General features: G+C 47.2%; 1 long non-coding RNA gene across 13 annotated transcripts in view; it reads right to left on the reverse strand.

Annotated features, from left to right (window-relative positions):
- Positions 1 to 20,959, reverse strand: part of LOC101688785 — a 246,410-nt gene that overhangs the window by 211,988 nt on the left and 13,463 nt on the right. For all 13 annotated transcript variants that reach the window (XR_006605406.1, XR_006605403.1, XR_006605404.1 and 10 more), the window contains one exon: positions 18,462 to 18,563. This is a non-coding gene — a long non-coding RNA (uncharacterized LOC101688785). The remainder of the gene's footprint in view (positions 1 to 18,461; positions 18,564 to 20,959) is intronic.

The raw sequence follows: 20,959 nt of genomic DNA on the forward strand, positions 1-20,959 counted from the left end.
TTCGGCGCTGACCCCTGCTGAGACGTGATGCGCCCATGCCTCCTGCATTTCAACCCCAGGCTCAGAGCTAGGCCGCCCCCATCTCACACTGCTGTCTGGGCCCATTGGGACAAGTACCTCGGGAAGCTAACCATCTCCCTTTCCATCAAGAAAGGATTAGCAAGGAAAAGTACCAGTGGGCTCACATTCAGAGGGAATGGTTCTACCCCTCGCAGCCCTTAGCTGCAGGCTTTTGTCACCGGACATCTGCAGGTGACATCAAGTACTTGAGAAGCACACATTACAATCTCAATGGGACTGAGGTTCTCCAAGAAGGTGGTGCTTTCATCAACTATTCTAAATGAGGTGTGCTACTTCTTTTCATTCATTCAGTAAATGTCTCTCCAGCATCTGCCGTGTGTCACATACTGTGCGGGACACTGCAGAGACTGTGGGAAACAGAAAGGACCTGGATCTGACAGTGTCGTGCCATGTTGAGGGGGAGCTGGGAGTAGAGAGTAAACAGATCACCAAGTCTGTGATGTAAAAAAGTAAGCCGTCATAAACACCAGGAAGGAAAGGAATAGGCTGTTGTGTGTGTGAGTTAAGTACCTTGACCTGGGTGGCTTAGAACAACAGAGATTGATTGTCTCATGGCTCTGGAGACCAGAAGTCTGAAATCACAGTGTCTGCAGGACCATACTCCCACCCCTCCAAAGGCTCTAGGGGAGAACCATTCCTTGCTGCTTCATCTTGGAGTGGTCACAGATGTTCCCTGCCTTATGGCACTTATGGCAAAGAAAGGTCTCTATCATCACATGGCCTCAAGGCCTTCTCAAGTCTTCTCCCCATGTGACTCTCCTCTGTTTATCTCTTAGAAGGACACTTTGGTTTTAGGACCCACCCAGGTAGTCCAGAATGATCTCATTTTGAGATCTTAACATAATTACATCTTCAAAGACCCTTTTTCAAAATAAGATCACATTCACAATTTCCAGGACCTACCTTTTGGGGGCCACCCATTACACTACACTGTAAGAAATAATAACAGGGTAACTGATTTTAGATCAGAGAGGCATAGTCGTGGGGCCTTTTCAGTGGTGAGATTTAAACCCAAAACCTGAAGAATGAGGAAGAACATATTATGCACAGTAGAGAAGTGGGAACAGGGACAAAGGCACTGCTGACTGCGGGCACCGTCTGTGCAAAGGCCCAGGCAAGCAGCTGAATGGGCAGTCCCCCAGAAACTGAAAGAAGGCCAGTGTGGCCAGAGCACAGTGAATAAAATGGCCTGAGATGTCCTGGGAGAGGTGGGTGGACAGAGGCCTATCCTGAAGCAACAGTAAGGAGATGGGATTTCACTTCCAGTGCAAATGAGAACGGAAGATTAGCATGATTAGCTTGAGGATATTTTCCACAGCATAGCTGGCCTCAGTCTAAACTAGAAGTTATTATTTTTATTGTATTGCTCCAGTGTCTATCTGATAGCACATTATAGGAAGTGTGGTCTAGAGACCAAAAATAATTCAAAGTCATTCTAATCTTTCCAGAAAAATCATTCCAATCTTTTAGAAGCTCAAGAAGGATCTAATTTATAGTCCATACCAACACTCAATCAAACCCTTTTCCCCCATTTCTCCCCTTCTTAGCCCTGGTCTCTCCTACCCCACACCTTCCTCAGCAGCCTCCCTCCTCAGCCCAGTCGTGGCTGATTCCCCATCAGAATCTCTCCCAAAGCCCCAGCCTAAGGTTCTTGATGTTCTGACACATTTTGCATTCCCCACCTTGCAGAGCACACCTCTTTGCACAAAGGTGAGAGAAAGGTAACAGAATCCTTCTTGAGACCCTGAATCTTTGCTCTGTGGTCCAGCATTCTTCCAACATCATCGCCACAGTCGCTGAGCTGAAACTGTCTGGTCTTAATTAAGCTTTGGCGACATCTGTCATGAGTGATTGGTGACATTTTTCCATCCACTCATCACTCCTAAAAATGGACTCATTCCTGCCAAGGAGGAATCAAGAGACTAAGGCAACGCGGAGCATAGGTGAGGGAGGGTATGGGAGACATCCCGGGGGGTATGCAGAGGGCAAGAGGAAAACAAGCGGCCAAGCTGGAGACCCAGTTCCCAACGGCTGCTAGTGTCCAGTAGATGCCCTCCCACCAGAGGCACGTTCTGCCAGTGAAACATAATCCCACAAGGAATAAAGGAAGGCAGAAAGAGATGGTCCCCAGGAAAAGCTTGAGAAGGCAAGAGGCCATGCATTTCACCATGGACTGCAGGCTCCTCCAGGGCAGGAACCAAACTTAATTCAACTTTGTACTTCTGGTCTCCCCTCTGACCTCCACCTCCAGGCCCCTGGGCTCCTAGCTGAGGACTTAGTCCTCTGTGAAGTTGGTGAATTGGTTGGTTGGTTAGTCACTTGGTTAAATGAACAACTAAAATCTCTAATGAGAACCCTAAATCCCCTTCCCCTGTGCTATTCCTCCAAGACTTGGCAAAGGACATAAGGTCATGGTTATCTCTGCTACTGTAAGCCAATCCCCAATTGCTCAAACTAAGAAAGAAAGTTTAGGATTTTTTAGAATTCCACTGAGTTATTTTATATATATATATATATATATATATATAGTCTTTGTCCTGGGTTGCTGGCATGGAGCTCCTAAAAAATGCGGAATTCTGTGAGTGATGGAGTCTTTTGTGATTCCTAACGAGCCCTCTGAACACACCTGAATTTACACTGAGGGAATCTTTGGAAGGCCCCCTCAAAGGTTGCAGGATGGGAGCTGGATGCCCAAGGAACCCACCCCACCTTGCACAGCCCCACCCCTGGGGAGGGGAGAGCGACCATGGATTGAGCTCAGCCAACAATGGCAACAATGGCCAATGATTTAATCATTCATGCCCAAATAATAAAACTGTTAAAAATTCTGAAACATGGGCCTGGGTGGCTCAGTTGGTTAAGCCGCTGTCTTTGGCTCAGGTCATGATCCCAGTGTGCTGGGATCGAGCCCCACATCAGGCTCCCTGTTGGGTGGGAAGCCTGCTCCTCCCTCTGCCTGTTGCTCCCCCTACTTGTGCTCCCTCTCTCACTATCTCTCTCCATCAGAAATAAATAAAGTCTTTTTTAAAAAATCTCTGAAACATAGGGTTAGGGGAGCTTTTAGGTTGGTGGACAGATGGATGTACTGGGAAGGTGGTACCCCAAAAAGGGCATGGAAGCTCTGTCTCCACCCCTCCCAGCGTTGTCCTATGCATCTCTTCCATCTGGCTGTTCTTGACGTATATCCTTTAAAATAAAACCATAATCCTAAGTACAGCACTTTGATGAGTTCCATGAGTCATTCTAGCAAATTATCGAAGGGGAGGGGCATGAAGATCATGAAACCCCACAAATGTGTAGTTGGTCAGGCAGAAGTGCAGGTAGCCGGGGGACCCGGTTTGCACCTGGCACCTGGCACCAGAGGAAGTGCTGGAGGACCACAGGGTCTGTGCCCCTCTGCATAGTTGGTGCCAGAATCAAAGCAAATTGTGGGATGCCCCCAACTGGTATCAGAGAATCAAAGGACCAGTTGTTGGGGGGACAATGAAACACACAGAGACCCCAAAGATGCCTCTGAGCTGCTAAGAGGTGTACACCTAAGCCATCCACCCAAGAATCTTGTTAAAACTCTCTTATTGGGGCACCTGGGTGGCTCAGTGGGTTAAAGCCTCTGCCTTCAGCTCAGGTCATGATCTCAGAGTCCTGGGATCAAGGCCCGCATTAGGATATCTGCTCAGCAGGGAGCCTGCTACCTCCTCTCCCTCTGCCTGATTGTGATCTCTCTCTCTGTCAAATAAATAAATAAAATCTTTTTTTTTTTAATGAAACTCTCTCATTGAAAGCTGGCATGACCACTTTACACTTATCCTTTCTAATGTTTTACAAATTTCACTGAAATTTCTCCTCAAATACAAACATTTGAAGCACCTACTGCGTGGAAGGTGCCAAAAGCAGATGGTCCTCAGTCAAGTTCATATTCCTCCTAAAGGAATTTTCATACACTCTGTAGACCCCTGTGCATTTTTGGCTAGCATCAAAAAAAGTTTTTTTAAGATTTTTCTTTTTTTTAATATATTTGACAGACAGAGATCACCCTGGGATCATGACCTGAGCCGAAGGCAGAGACTTCAACCCACTGAGCCACCCTGGCGCCCCAGCATTGAAAATTTTTTATCAGAAATTTAAATAATGCGAAGGCTGCAATTCCTACTGTATTGTAAATATTGACATTTTATAAATACAAAACTGTTACATCACTCTCTTAAACATTTCCGGAATTTAAATGCCACAGCAATTTGATACCCACCATCAGTTCTTCTAAAAAGTACATAAAAAAAACTCTTGATGAGTCGGAAAAGTTTACGGTTCCTCCTTTTCCCTCCTTGAAAGTGTATTTACTTTTCCTCACAGAATTGTATTGTAATATAATTTTTATGGTAGCAAGTCCTTTATCATTCACCTTATCATAATTTGGTGAAAGAAGAATGTATATCAAGTAAAATTTTCATTTACTCTTTCTTTTCTACAACAGTGGGGCTCTGAGTGTTGAAAATTCTTCCTCTGGATTCAGCTATCATTGCAATTATTATTTGTACATGTTTGATCGAGGCCATAAATATATATTACAAAGGTTGCTGCATGCTTGTTAAATACACACAAAGAACTCATTGAAAATACAAGTCTTACTTAGGATGAGGAGATGCGTGGAGGCTTCTCAGACACCAATATTTTGAATGTCACTATTTGGCACTATATATTTCAGGGCCAGGGAGAGCTGAGTCTTTCTTTGTGAAAGTGAGTGAAAAGAATCTGGAAAGAGTAGGAGAAAAGGAAAACTAACCTCCATAGCAGGTACATCCATAAATGGGTCCCTTTAAAACTATCTTTGTCCACGTCCCCTTGGAAAGTTCTCCCACGCCTAGAGGGGTACCTGTAGCCCAGGTCTACAGATCAGGTCATAGAGAATTCAGATAAGAACAAGACACAATTTCAGTCTTCCAGGAGTTCACATCTGGGGAGGGAAATTCACTCTGAGCACGTCACCCCAGATGAATCTCCACAGAAGACACAAAGACTTGCTCAAGACAATAGATGTGGTAGAAATTGGCCCCCACAGGTGTCCACGTCCTCATCCCCAGAACCTGTAGATATGTCACTCTATGCTGCAAAGGACAATTAAGGTTGCAGATGGAATTACAGTTGCTGATTGGCTGACCTTAAAATAAAGACAGTGTCCTGGATTATGCAAGTGGGCCTGATGCAACAAGGCTCTTAAGAGGGCAAGAAGGAAGCAGAAGAGATCAGAGGGTGCTTGGCAAGACTCAACCACACCATTGCTGGCTTTAAAGATGTTTTGTATGTGCATATGAACTTAATCCACACAACTGCACTGGGAGATAGCTACAGTGATGATCCCCATGTTACAGATGGGAAATCTGAGGCACAGAGAAACAGGAGGCCATCTGCCCAATGCCACAAAGCTTACAAGCAACAGTAGTAGGACCTGAACAGAAACAGGCTGCTCCCAGTGGCTGTGTGCCTAACCTCTGCCTGCCTTCCTGGAAGGTCAGCCCCAGACCCCTCTGCTCCTTGTCCAGTCCCAAGGGATTCACATTCCCTGGCAACTGCCCCGGTGTCTGTAAATGATAGTGACAGCAGGCTGTCCATCCATTCTGCTGCACTGAAATGCGCTGAAAGCCATCTCCAGTTGGAGGAGAAAAATCAGGATAGAAAGATGTTGTTCCCACTCATGACCTAACTGCATCCTCCCTGCCTCTCCCACATGCGTGCACTGCTGGGGTGCCCCTACAGCCATGCACCCACCAATCCAGCCCTCTGCCAACACACAACCACCTCCTCTCCATGAAGAGTGTACACAGGGCTACCTGGCTGGCTCAGATGGTTAACTGCCTTCGGCTCAGTTCATGATCTCTAGGAGGTCCTGGGATTGAGCCCCGTATCAGGCTCCCAGCCCAGCAGGGAGTCAGCTTCTCCCTCCCCCTCTGCCTCTCTCCCTGCTTGTGTTCTCTCTCTCTCTCTCTCTCTCTTTCTCTCTCTCAAATGAATAAATAAAATCTTAAAAAAAAATTGTACATGGGTACCACATTCTTCCTTGGGAAGCCATGCTTCATGTGATTGGAAATATCATGTTCTTTCAAAAAATCATTTCAAAACATTATGGGTGGATGGACATTGTGGGGGAACTATTCACAAAAAGGATATGTACACCAATTCTCATTTTGACAGATGCATGTATATATATATATATATATACTTTTAAAACTGGAAAAATATACATGAAGATGCTGACAGAAGGGTGGTTTTTATTCTTTCTGGTCATCTAGGTATCCTAAATATTTTACAATTAATTTTGAAATAAGGAAGGGGAAAGCAAAGTAATTATTTTTTTAAAGCAACAGTCTATAATAAATCAAGATCCTTGAAATTCTAACCAAAAGTATTTTTGTACCTAATCCTATATTAGTGAGTGTTGCTAAGGAACCATGCGAAGTAAATTAGGAATAATCCCAACTATATACCCAGCTCCGAAGGGTATAAACAGAGGCAGTCAGGTAGACAGAAGTCCACGAATTGGAGAAAGAAATCATGGGGTCTATGCCTAACCTTCCTGGTTCCTTCTTCAGCTCCCAGCTGGTTCCTCCTTTTTCCAGCTCCCCAGACATAAACACTTGCATAGTTGAGTGCAAGAGGCTGAAAGCCCAAGACAGTCAGGAGTATCTCCAGAAAATAATCAGGGCCAGGGGCAAGGTAATAATCATTAGCATTCGTGGTATACTTACTATGTGCCAGGCACTGGGCTCAGCATTTATTAATTCTCACAATGCCCCCAAAAGATGGGACTATTATTATCCCCATTTTACAGACAAGGACACTGAGCCACAAAAAGTTAGGTGAATTTCCCCAGGTCACACAGCCAATAAGTGTCAAAATTGGCCTATGAGTTCAGGCAGCCTGAAGAGGAGATGTCATAAAATGACACTGTGTCCGGAGAAGACAAGGTGACTACCTTCCTTCTGGCCGGAGAGCTGAGAATCACACTCAAGGGCAGCTTTCAAAGCCAAGGTGAAAGGAGGAAGGGGCCTGCCTCCTCAAAGCCGAATGAGAAATAAAGAAGGGACAAAGAAGAAACAAAGAAGGACAAAGTGTCGATGGAGACAGAGTAGAGCGAAAAAGACAAAATTTTGCATTGGCATTTATTTTATTAATTTCTGCCAGCTTTATTATTTCTATAAACAGGGTGCTTGATGCTTATGCTGGCCTGCTTAATAAAGGAGCTGCAAGGTAGGTATCCACGTGTGTGAGCATGTGCTTGTGCGTGCATTCATTTGCCTCTGTGGGAGGCACATGTGTCCATGATGCACTTACGTGCATGAGGGCGTGGCGCTCGCATGTTTCCGCGCAGGCTGGCGTGTGTGTGTGTGTGCGCGCGCGCGCGTGCACGCGAGCCCAACCAGCAGCCACACCCAGAAGCAGCCTGACCGCCCACACCCTCACCAACAGGCTGGTGCTTTCCCAGCGGCAACCTGGCCTAATCGCCAGCAAAACTGTTCATCCAAATAAACGGCCTCCTGGGAGCCGGCCCTCCGCCCTGCCTGGAGGCAGCAGATGTCTCCTGCCTGGCGCAGCAGCTCAGGCCAACTTGCTGACACACTGACAGCAAGCAGGGCTGTGGCGGGGCAGGCCGGTTGGCAGCCCCAGAGGCACAGTTAAGGGCGCTCCTTTCTGGTCTGACACTCGCCTTTCACACTTTCTTCGGATTGGAAAGAAGGAAAGAGCTTGCTCTTTCCAGCATCCCTGCAGATGCTTAGGGTCTAAATGACCAGGAGCAGCGGCCCAGGCAGCCCTGTGTGGCCCGACTGCCTGTGCAGCACAGAAAGGAAACCACATGACCAACCTCTGGGGTCTCCTTCTGCTGAGGCAAGCTGGGATCGCCCAGCTGGGACAGCGGTCACACACTCAAGTCCTCAAGTCCACCCTACGGATGGCACCATTCTTGACTCCATGGGACGGGGCCTCACTTTGGGGGCCTTTCTGGAAATCAGGCAAACAGCAGAAAAGCGAAACATGGTAGAAACTTCTTAGCAAGCAGGGATCTAACTTGTCTAATCCCAACATCATCAACAACCTGACAGCATCTGCCAAGTACAAAAAAAAAAAAAGTCATTTCGCAGGCTTTTCTCTACTCAAGACAAGCAAAGTCTTCCCCAGGGGCAGCTTAATGTAGGAGAGAAATGAGGGAGTGTGTGAGACCCAGGTCAGAAGGAGAGACACCCCAAAGAGCAGCTTTCTCCACAGATGTGGGGGAATCTGAAGTCATGCCCCTCCAGGGAGATCCCTGTCCCATCTGTAAAGCCAGAAAACTCTGGGATCATTTCCAAAATAATGGGAGCACCTGTAAAAAATGGAAAGCAAAGAGCAGGCATGTAGCCTCCTGAGCATTCAGTTGCTTTCTAAGCATGCAAAAGAAAGGCGTCAATTCCCCAAGGTGGACTGAAACTGCAGAATAAGAAAGGCCAGTGTCAGGCGCCGGGGTAGCTCAGTTGTTAAGCATCTGCCTTCAGCTCAGTCATGTTTCCCGGGGTCCTGGGATCGAGCCCTGCATCAGGTTCCCTGCTTGGTGGGAAGCCTGCTTCTCCCTCTCCCACTCTCCCTGCTTGTGTTCCCTCTCTCTTTGTGTCTCTATCAAATAAATAAATAAAATCTTTAAAAAAAGAAGAACAGGCCAATGGCTAGCTAATGCAGGGCATAGTAGCTAACACAGAGGGAGACGAGGTTAGGGAGTCAGTGATCAGAACCGAAGAAAAGAGTCTGCTCACCAGTAAATGACTGTCCAAAGTGTCACCAAAGTGTCACTGAGGCCCAAGATCATCCCTTTACTCCACAGGTAACTAGTGGGCATCAGCGCTGGACCAGGCCCTGGGCTGCACATTCTCAGAATGTGAGCAGCTACAATCTCACTGAGCAAAATGGTAAATAAGGTCTGTCCTTCTCCCTCTGACCATGACTCTCCACCCTTCTGAGGAAGCATCCTTCACCCTTCTAGGGCCTCACCCACCCCCGCACAGACCATCAAGACCCAACCTCCTCATGTAAGCGACCAGAGATGGAGAGTCGGATCCTACCACAAATAAGGGGCAGAGGCAGGACTAGAACCCACATCTCCGTAGGCCCAATTCACTGGTAGCTCCAATGAGCATGCAAGGGCCAACCCCCAGCAGGAGTGTGGAAGCAGAGAATGTTGGCTGGGTCCTGGTGGCCCTCAAATTGTGTGCAGTAAGATAGACTCCAAAAAGCACCCAGTTCTACATGGGGCACCATCCCAAGCTGAAGTTGACACCACTTCTCATCTGTAAAATGGGCATCCTTATCCCAAGGGCACTACATATGCAGAGGCCCCCAAACACTTCTCGGAGCCTGTATACCAAGTATAGGGCCATCAGGAATGAAGTTTCCAAAAAGGCCATGCTAGTGAGGCTAACCTTTGTCTTGCAGGAAAGATACACGGGGTGGGAGGGTGCGGAAAGATCCCCAAAAGCTAACAGATCAGATCAGCATTTCAGAAAGATGGCTCTAGAGCCATGTATGAACTAGAGAAGAACAGGAAGCCCACCACCGGTCATGATAACGGTTCAGGAGAGAGAGGGGACAAGTGCCAAACTGAGGTGTTGAAAGCCAGCCATGGATTCTAGGGATTATTTTTATAATTTTAAAAAAATTCTCTTCTGTAGATGTGATGATGATTGCACAACACTCTGAATATAGTTGATGGCCCTGAACTATACACTTAAAAAATAGTGAAAATGGTAAAGTTTGTTTTGTATATTTTACCACAACTAAAAAAAACAAACAAACAAACAGAAAAACCCTCTCCCTCTCCAAGTGAGACTACTTATTTTGTCAAAAAGACAAAAGGATCTCTCCTAGGTCTCAATACTACTCAAATACTAGGAAGAATGAAAATGAGTAATGTTTATTGAGGACAATTACTGTGTTCAAGTATCCTACTAGTATTAACTCATTTAACCCTCAAAAAAGACCCTACAAGGGAAATACTGTTATCACGCCCATTTCACAGATGAGAACACTAAGCACAGAGAACTTAAGGAACTACCCCAAAACTGGCTCCCCAAAGACAGGATTTAAACCCAGCCAGTCTGACTTCAAAGCCTGCAGGCTTACCCACTACACTAAACAGCCTCTGTCCAGTTAGATACTACCTAAACAGAAACAAAAAACCATTTATCTAATGACCAACTAGCCCCACTATTCAATTATTTGACTTCACAGAGAAGAGGAAACCAGACAGCTCATCAACTTTTTTTCCATTTGCATCCAGATGTTTGGTATCACCTAAACAAGAGGATAGGCCCACGGGTAGGAGCAACTCAGGAACCATCCCCAGCAGAAACACGCTCTTTTTTTTTTTTTTTAAGATTTTATATATTTATTTGACAGAGACAGAGAGAGAGAGAGACAGTGAGAGAGGGAACACAAGCAGGGGAGTGGGAGAGGGAGAAGCAGGTTCCCCACTGAGCAGGGAGCCAAATGCGGGACTCGATTCCAGGACCTTGGAATCATGACCTGAGCCGAAGGCAGTCGTTTAACTGACTGAGCCACCCAGGCGCCCCTAGAAACATGCTCTTAATACGAGGTTGTCATTTCATAAATTACCTACTCCAAAATGTCTGCCTAACCTCCTAGGGTCTTCTGCTTTCTGAGGATCCATTTCTGACAGCCCTTTGCTTAACTCGGCACAGGTTCGAGCCGTAGCTGATAGACACCCTGTCCCTTTCTCGTGCTTTCTCCGATATGTGCTGAAGTCACCTCAGGTTTTATTTGGGTCTTTTTTTTTTTTTTTTGGGGGGGGGTTTTGTGTTTGTTTTTTTGGGGTGTGAGTTTTGGTTTTGTTTTGTTTTGTTTTGTTTTTGCATCACAAATAACAAAAACCATGCATATTTTAGCTTCATCTCTGGGATTAAACTAAATACATAATTTTGGCAAATTACTCAGAATTACGGGCTAGCAGCATCTGGTTCAGATATTCTCAAGTAAATTATTGGCACTGTTTCTACCACATTTTTAATTTTAACCAAAATGTCCTCAGAAACATGTGTTTTCTGTCCTGTTTGCATGTAATCAGTTTCAGAGGGCCTTGGAGTTTTAAACTAGGGTTTCAGCAACAAGTTGGGCTACCTGGGCGCTGCCTGCGGGCCCCGAAGAGCCGCCCTCTCTCCCAGTGCCTGCATCGCTGCCTCCAGCTCTTCTGAACGAGACGGGCCCGCAGGTACTATGTGTACACGTTCCCCGCCCTTCATTCTGCTCCCAAATTACATACCTCGCTTTTATGTCAAGTCCAATATAGCTTCCTTAGCAGTTTTTTTCTTCCTCCTTATTCCACATCAAGAGTACCCAATTACTTTTATAAATACTTGTTTTAAAAATATCACAGTGGTTTCCTGCTGCTTCAAATTCTGAAGGGCTATGCAGGATTTTAGACTCTTATAAATATTTCAAACAGTTCATATTTTATCAACAAAGTGTGCTTTTTTGTAAACCCTAAGTATAACTCCTCATCGAGGACATTTTTTTTCAACTATTTGACCTTTCCATAAAATCGACAAAATAAAAGGAATTTTTGCCATTTCAAAACTCATTTGCAATGCCCTCCTTGTGCTCATTAACTCTGCCTCGCCCACCAAGAAGAGGGGTGTTTTTGGTTAAAAGTGTTGTCAATTCCAAAAAGTCCCAGTAGAGGTAAAGCAGGGTTATGTACTGGGACTTTAAAAGAAAATTCCAGGAAGGCCTTGGCTTTTGTTAACACTGAAAAGCTCCCTAGCTCAAGGCAGGAACTTCTTGAGTGAATGTTCACCGAGGATGCCAGGTCATGTGGTGCAGCATTGCCAGGGACATGGAAGGGGCCGCCTACATGGTAGAGGCTGGCCTCCAGTCCCGAGGATGTCACCACTCCGAAGTCTACTCAGCCATCTGCATTTCTACAGGCACTTGTGTGGTTTTCCACTTGGAACTCCTTGAAGATACCCAAGGGATGGCCACTTAGAAGACAAATCCCAGAATATTCTACCACGAGCAAGGCATAGTCCTCCCAAGTACAACAACAATCAAGCCATGTCTACCAACCAAATAACCATCTGAAAGCTCAGGAATTTCATGTTCTTGTCTCCTCTGCCATATCTGAACTTGTATTTTATGTTCTGGAAACCATGCTGGGCAGGGAGAGGGAGGAAAAGGGGAAAGAAATGCAGTTAAGGTATATTCTAGAGCCTCGGGGCTCCAACACAAAAAGAATAAGCCAACTCTTTGAAGTATGACCTTGGGCTAGACACTTTTGATTCTCTCCCTGCAAATCCAGGGAAGTGTTTATAATCTCCAACTCACCACTGAGGCCCACATGCATTCAGTAAGCAGATATCTGGAAATCAATCACCTACTATGTGCCCAGTTTCCCTTGGGAGCTGAGGAAGCTCCAGAGAAGTACGAATATGAAAATGATTGTATAACCTTAAAGCTACGTAACCCCACCAGCCACCATGTAAGCCAAGTCAAGGAGGCTTCCCAACAATCGTTAACACTAGAGATAGGTGGGAGGGTACAGCCCCTGAAGGCTGGATATCAGGGAAGGATTCCAGAAAGCAAGGCTTGGGCCATGCCAGAGAAGGTGTATCAGTGAGGGATCTCCAGAGAAACAGACTCAGTGATACATACATGTATGTGTACACAGAGCAATTCTCTCCATCCACAGGGGTTAAATTCCAAGACCCCAAGCAGATGTGGATACTGCTGGTGGTACCAAACCCAACATATACTATGGTTTTCTTGTATGTACATACCTATGATCATGTTTGATTTCTAGAGTGGAGACAGTAAGAGCTGAGCCATGGTGACTACTTCATAAAACAAAACAATTATAATGACATGCTGTGATAACGTTTTGTGAATGTGGTCTCTCTCTCTCTCAAAATATTATACTGTACTTCACTTGTGAAGACAGAAGATAACAAAACACCTACAAGAGGAGGCAATGTAGGTGAATGACACAGGCACCAAGATGTAGCATGAGGCCACTCCTGACCTTCTGATGACACATCCGAAGGAGGGTCGTCTGCTTCTGGACCATAGTTCACCGCAGGTAACAGACACCATGGAAAGCAAAACCACAGAAAAGTGGGACTGCTCATACATGCCCACAGATAAATGTGTATACACACACACACACACACACACACACTTGGGAGGAACAGGCTCATGTGGTCATGGGGAGCTGGCACGGCAAAACTCTGGGGGTGCCAGCAGGCTGGGAAACACACAGCAGCCGATGCCACAGTCCCGAGGCAGAATTCCATCCTGACAAGACTTCAGTTTTGCTCTCACAGCCTTCAGGTGACTTTATGGGCGCCCCCCACCAACAACATCAAGGGTAACATTCTTTACTTAAGGACCACTAAGGGTGGATGTTAACCATTGCCACAAAATATCATCACAGCAACACTAAGAGCAGCGTCTGATTCAACCAATGACTGGGTCCTATGACCTAGCCAAGTTACTCCATAAAGCTAACCTGACAAGAAGCTTTGGGTTCAGGAGCAAGGAAGGGCAGGATGAGGGGTGCTGAGGCAGGCTGGCCTAGGAGACGATGGCATGACAGAGTGCTGAGGACAGTGAGCCAAACGCAGGGGCCACAAGGCAGGAGTGTCAGCAGGGACAGGACTCTGTGAAGAGGTCTTGAGCCTGTGTCCTGGCCTCTGGGGTTTGTTAAAGGTTGCCCATGATACAGGCAACAGCACAAGCTGGCTGAAGCCTGGGGATGGCTGGGGACACTGAGAAGCAGGGCTTCTCTCGGGGCTTTGCAGACTCACATACATCAAGTCTCTTAATCTTCACAACTCTAAGAGAGAGGTATGATTATTAGCACCATTTTACAGAGAAAGAGAGGAACAGAGAGGTTAACAACTTGCCCAAAGTCACACAGCAAGCAAGGGGCAAAGCTGGGATTCAAGGTAGTCAACTTAAGTGTGATGGGTGAGATGATTTGTCTGGAAGCATAAGGCAAGGAGATAAATGCAGGACTCAAGCGCAGGCCGCAAGCACACACATGGTGGCTGGTTTGCCCACCTGCAAGCACAGCAGCCTGGCCCAACCCTACGAGCAACCAGGTCTAAAGGGGGAAGAAGCTTGCAATGCCTCCACCAGGTCCTCCACCAGGTGCACTGGTTCCCCAACAGCCTCGAAAAGACTTGTCCCCAACCAGGATGATGTCTGCATAGGAGCCCAGAACCCAGAGCGCAGAGGGCAGGGGCTGCGGCCTTAAGCACTAGCATTAGCCTGCACAGTGCTAGAGGGGCCCTGGGAAGCTAAGGGGTCACCTGTTAGGAAGCCCCCCCAACCAGACTTCTGTTCACATTCTGGGAATGTCAGTCATGTTGGGAGTGGCTCAGTTAAGGGGCTCTGGGGAGCTGCCTCCCACCAAGGCCCCTGTCCTCTCTGAGTCTTTGCACCTACGGTGAGTCAGGACACAACAGACTTAGAATCTGGAGGCTCACAGATGATCTGCTGTGTCATTTGATCCAAACTGGCAATTAAGCCAAGTCCAAACATCTAACACAGAATGAAAACCATTACCTGAATAATAATCATACTATTTTCACACTTGTGCCTTGCCTTTTCCTCTTAAAATCTTTTATCCTACAGAGGGTTACACACTGCAGTGTAAGAATCAAAGTGTTGCTTCTGTCCACCCAGCCAGCGCCTCCAGGCTCAACAGACAAATGCACACTTCACTCTCCCCTGGCTCTCGGCCAAAACCACTTCCCTGCAGCAAGGCACACCTCTCAGCCCGTCCCCTCCACTTTCTGGTCCCTCATCGTGCTCTCTCCTCCTGGCAGCTACTGACTGACCAGCCTTTGCTCCACAGCCAGTTCTCCTTCCCTTTGCATCCACCCCTACCCTCCTCCCCCTCCCCTTCTGGTCCCCTCCCGCCCCCTCCTCCCCCTCCTCCACAACTGTTCTCAGACTAGCAGCTAACAGAGGAAGAATACTGTGTCCCAGTCCCAGGAAGAGCCTGACGCAGGTCAGAAGGTCAAGGAGCCAGGTGTCTCCAACGACCGGAGCACGGCACCAGAGTACTGCTCACTTGTCACCCACTGCCTCCCTGTGCAGCCCGTGGCAAGTGGCAGTCCCTGGCTGTCACACCCACAGCGCACAGGATGGGAAGGTGCCCAAGATCCAGAAGTGCATCCGGGGACGGCTGTCATCTTCCTAAACACATCCTCACTTGTCATGTACATCACAATTCCCCGAAGTGTGACGTGCGGATTCCTAGAACCCTTGAGATGACTCATGGGGCAAGAAACACGTGCTTTCCATTTCAGAGATTTGGCTTTCTTTTTACAATCACCTTTTATTTATGGGAGGTGATAGTGGTTTTCACACACAGTCATGCTATCAAATTTTCAGCTGGAATTAATTATGTCAGGGAAAAACGTGAGCCAATTTAAAGAAAAGTAGAAAGCCCAGGAACTGCACGGTGGAATGCATGTATGGCACAAAGGGGACAAGCTGACATAAATTGCCTAAATACAGAGCCTCCCCCCCCACACACAGACCCATCTTGGTCCTTGGCTAACTGAGAATAGGTCAGAACCACCAACTGATTCAACAGACAAATGTTTACCAAAAGCCGCAGCTGCATCCAGGACCAGAGCATCAGTCGGAAGCAATCCGACTTCAGCAAGCTTATCGTTCGTTTGCTGCTAAGAGCAGGTCTTCAAATTTGCAGAAACTGCTACAGAATGAAGCAAAACAGAATGTACAGGGGAGAAGCAGATGGAGAGCGGTGGGGCAGCAGGGACAAGAAAACGGACCCCAGGGTTGGCTCGGTGACCGCAGAGTGGGTCTCGGGAGCTACGGAGACCCGCCTCAGAGCAAAAGAGCCCTGACACGTTCCTTCCATGGTGACCTCACCACCTGGCTCCCAGGAAGTCACTTCAGGCCCCTGGTGCCATCCTGGCGGCAGAGAGAGCCATCAGAGGACGGTGCTTCTAAAAGTGTGAGAAAAGGAGGGACATCAGTGAGTCATTTCCCGGGCTGCCCTGAGCCCGCATGGAAGGCCCTTCTCCGGTGGCACAGAGAACCTCCGCTCCATCTGTCAGGCCTGACTGAGGGCCATTGCCTAGCCAGCTTCCACCAATTCTCTGCCTTCCCGAGGTGGTGCTCCTCGCTCTCAAACTCCGAACGCTGCCCTGTCTGTGAGAGACTTGTCTTCCTTCCCAGTCTGAGGCTGACTCAGGAATCCGGGGACCGGAGACTTACTGAGTGAGAACAGAGGCAGGCATTCACAGCTGCTGGGTTCTCCTCTGCATCTTGAGAGCTGACACCTTTGGGTGCCTCTTGGTGCCCCGTGATGGCACCCGGAGGTGGGACCTTCAGGAGGTGCCTGGGGTTAGATGAGGTCGTGGGGGTGGGACCCTCATGATGGGATTGGTGCCCTTATGAGAAGAGACACCAGAGAGCTTGTTCTCATTCTCTCTCCACCAGGTAAGGACACATTAAGAAGAACAGCCATCAGCAAGCCAGGAAATGTGCTCCCAACCCCACCCTGCTGGCACCCTGAACTCAGACTTCCAGTCTCTGGAACTGGGAGGAAATCCACGTCTGGCGTTTAAGCTGCCCGGTAGACGGTATTTTGTGGTAGCAGCCAGAGCTAGCCAAGACATCCATACTCCTTACCCTGGCCACCGGCCCTCAAGTACTCATCTCCTGCCACTCTCCAGACATCACTCACCAGGCTCCAGCCATGCCAGCCTCTTTCCAGTTCCGTGAACTAGCCAAACCAAATGCCAACCTCGAGGCCCTGGTATTTACCTGCTTCTGCCTGGAAGCAGCCTCCCCTGATCTTCCTAATGGGCGATCTTTTTGCATCACTCAATTTTTTGTGTCATTCAAGAAATAATCTCTCTTCAAGGAGGTCATCCCAGACCCTCCTCCCTGACAGAGGCCCTCAGACACTGTATCTTCTCATCACTTCCTTTGCTGCATGAGACTAGCGACCTTGCCCATCTTACTCACCACCAGATTCCACAAAGCCCAGCACAGCTCCCAGCACATCAGCAATGCTCACCGGGTATCTACTGAACAAATGACTGGCCTCCACTGGTTCCGTTGGAGAGCCCAGCTGTTGGGGGGTAAAGGGGAGAGGGGTGACACCAGCAGAGGGCACCACCATCAGCTTGGCCAGTGTTCAGAAGTTTCCCGGCAGGTGATCCAGCTCAAGCAAGCCCTCCTAAGGAAACATGGCCAGAGAAGAGCTGGGCAAATGGAGCCCGAGGCCGGCCAAAAGACGGTCACACTTTAAAATATGCATGACCAGATTTTGCGCACCGTGCAAGTTTTATCTTTGACCGTACTTATGGAAACATTATTCAAGAACATCGTGAACACACAAAAATAAATCTTTAAAAATACCATTTGAATGACATACACATACGAATGAAAGATTTTTCTCCTTCTACTATAGCAGTCCATTAAGGCACTTTTAAAAAGCAAATGTGAGACGTTACTGCACACAGTACCCTGCAAATAAAAATGTACCCAATCACTACCCATACAGCTGCCCCAAGATGAAACCCACCCCAATCTCACCATCTAGAAGGTGCACTGGAACCAAGGTAGGAGGAGGGGGCAGCTCCCCAACTCTGTTTCCTGCCTTCTGAGGATCTGAGGGTGCCCAAAGCAACAGAATGTCACAGTTTCTACTGAAACTCGAATGTCGGTCAGAAAGTAACCATCACCTCTTGCTTTGATCACTGTGGAAAACAATGGCTATTTAGTGCCTGGCACTGACCAAGGCATTTTGACACACTATCTCATTTAATCCTACAACAATCCTACAAAGTACGTGGTATTATTCCTGGGCTTATGTTGAGTGGACTGAAGTTCAGAGAGGCTAAGTCACCTGGCCTTGGTCACACAGCTAATCAATGTCAAGGCTGAGATGTGAACCTCATGGCATCTTGATCCAAAGTCTCTGCCCTCTCTACCCATCCAGAAGGTGTTCCCCACGTGCACACTCCATACATTAACTCTCCTTGCTCTTCATCTCCACTGTCAGCTAACACCAACAGCCAATAAACAGGCCCCATGTGCCAGGCCCACAATGAACATCATGTAGTTGATGATAGCATACCCAAGCTTCTCAGAGTCACCCCATCTGGTCAGTCTCTCCTTTCCTCTGCTTTCCCCTGGGGGGGCACTTTTCTCCCTTTTTTCTCACCAGTTATCTGCCTTCTTGCTTTATTTCTGTGTGCCTAATTTATCTTGTTACCCATTTCCTTAGTTTGTGACCTTGCCAAAAAAAACAAGTTTGAGAAAATATTCTTTGGCTTCCTTTTAGATTATAATCTTACCTTTGTTCCTCTCCATTTCTTTGCTTTGAGGGCTTCTCTTAATGTTCTCTCTTTCACTTAGTTCTCTTCCTAGTTCTTCTGCCTTTTTCAAGGTTTTAAGAGCTTATGGAAAAAAGACATAGAAGTATTACATATACATACAGAGGTACTGAATTCCTTTGACCATCATGCTAACTAAAATCATTTCGTTCAGCATCAAAATGAAAGTGTTTTTCAATATGATCTATAACCTTTATTGTTCACTGGTAGGGATGGAGAAGTGAGCTATGACTTCCAGGACAATAATAAAAAACAAAGAATTGGGAGTTTGAGTACTCAGGTCCAAATCTGGACTTGGACTTCTCCAGCTGTGTGTGTGTCTTGGGCAAGAATCTCTGAGTTCAAGGTTTTCCATCAGTAGAATGGGAATAATATCCCTCCCAAGGTTATAGAGAGGTTTAAGGGAGTGACGTGCTCGAAAGCACTTTCAACCCATGAATAGTTCCGGCACAAAGCAGTATGGGATCGGGCCTTGGCCTAACTATGAAATGCCGCAAGAGTTGGAAGGACACCCACTGACCCTTCAGTTCACCCCTCCCCACCAGCCTGGGCTTCCCCTCCCTAAGTCTCAGTTCTGCTAATAGAACCAGGAGGCATTTTGTCATCCAATAACCACACATACACACATACCAGACACACACTTAATCTGCTATGAGTCAGGGACTCTAGTAGGCGCTAAGGATTGAACATTGATTGTGGCAGACACCAGCTCCTTCAGGCACTTATAATTCATTATGAGTGGGAGAAAGAATAAGACACAACAAACCATTTAAATAAATAAACAAGGTAATAACCGGGCAAAGCCCTGGATCTGTGGGAATAGCCTGCACGAAGGCTCTAAGGCAGGGAAGAGGTTGGCCTGTTTGCAGTGTGGAAAGAAGGTGCTGGAAGGGAATGAGGAAGGGTGAGAGTGGCTCCCATGAGGACTTCAAAACCAGCAGAGCCAGATTTTGCCGTGCCATCAGGCCCACGGTCAGGAGTATAAGAGGGATTCTGAGAAGCCTTCTAGGGTTAAGCAGCTGAGCGGTATGATTTGGTTTGGGGTTTATTTTTGTTGGTTCGTTTGGTTTGGTCTTTCCTCAGTCTGGCTGCCGTGCAGAGGATTTGAACCGGAGAGCGTGCCAGTGAGCAAAAGGAGAAGCAGAAGACCAGCTGGGTGATCCCACAGCAGTATACAAGACAAAGAGGAGCCGATGGCAGCAATGGTGGGAGGTGAATAGAATCATATGTATGTCGCAGTCAGAAATAAGAATCTGTGACAAATTCCACACAGAAGCATGAAGGGAGGAGGAAAAGACTGATTTGGTATCAAAGACGATTCCTGGTGGCAGTGTCGGGGAGCACCCGGAAATGTGGTGATGGCACTGATTGAGATGTCGTGGAGGAGACAGGGAGGGACATGGTGCAGGTGCAGGAGGGAATGGTAAGAGAGACCTAAACTGCCACCATTTTCCCCACTTACTCATCACGTGCACAAGCAGGTCACCTTGCTAGTTTGTCCCCCACAAGCTTCTCAAAATCACCTCTTCCTTTCTGTCTCTAATTTGCCATCTGACGTCTCAGGGTATTCCTTCCTCAGAGATCTCCCTGTCCAATCCATCTGCTGCACCCACACTAGCCCCACGCCCCTGGACATCCCAGAATGGGCGGGGGGTGGGGGGGTAACGTGCTTGCCTCTATCGCTTAAGGGGTCTAGCTCTGGTCGATGCACAACTGTGAGTCCTCCCCTCCACAAACACCATCCTGCACAGCCATCCCAAACACCTGCCTTCTCGTTCATGCTCTCACTACCCCCCCTCTCCTGACACACACTCCAAGAAAGCCATATGCAGATGTAACCAGGAAGCAGGCTCTCACCAGGAAGCCAACCATGCTAGCACCCAGATCTCAGACTTCCAGCCTCCAGAACCGTGAGAAAGAAATGTCTGCTCATCAGTCACACAGTTGATGGTATTCTGCCACAGCGGACCAACAGACTAAGACAATCAGGTTCTAAAGGTTTCAAAGCAAAAGCCTTCAATGCTCAAAATTAACTTTGAAAGTCCTGTATACCATACACTAAAATAAGTATCCATGTTATGTGTCCTGTACAGTAATTCTTATCCCACTGAACTTTGGGAAGCACTGAATTCCAAAGGAGAGAATCACCTGAGAGGCTATATGACAATGTCTCTCATTAAGTGATTTAAAACAATCACCAATCCTTAATGGTGAGCATGTATGGGAAGGTAGGAAGGGGAAATGGAGTGGATGGATACTAACACAGTGGGGTTTACTTGATTTTTATAATTGATATTTTGCCTCACTAACCTTAACCCCCAGTACACCCCCAGTACACCGAGGAAAAATTGTCAGCATCATTTACCATCAGGGTCCAATGGACCCTTTTTATTTTTATGAGTAATTTATGGACGTAATAATAAAGGGATAGTGTTTAAAACTTTATTACAAAATTTGGG

This window comes from Mustela putorius, unplaced genomic scaffold (assembly GCF_011764305.1).
Source record: "Mustela putorius furo isolate JIRA1106 unplaced genomic scaffold, ASM1176430v1.1 tig00000145_pilon_pilon_pilon, whole genome shotgun sequence".
In the NCBI taxonomy this organism is placed as follows: Eukaryota; Metazoa; Chordata; class Mammalia; order Carnivora; family Mustelidae; genus Mustela; species Mustela putorius.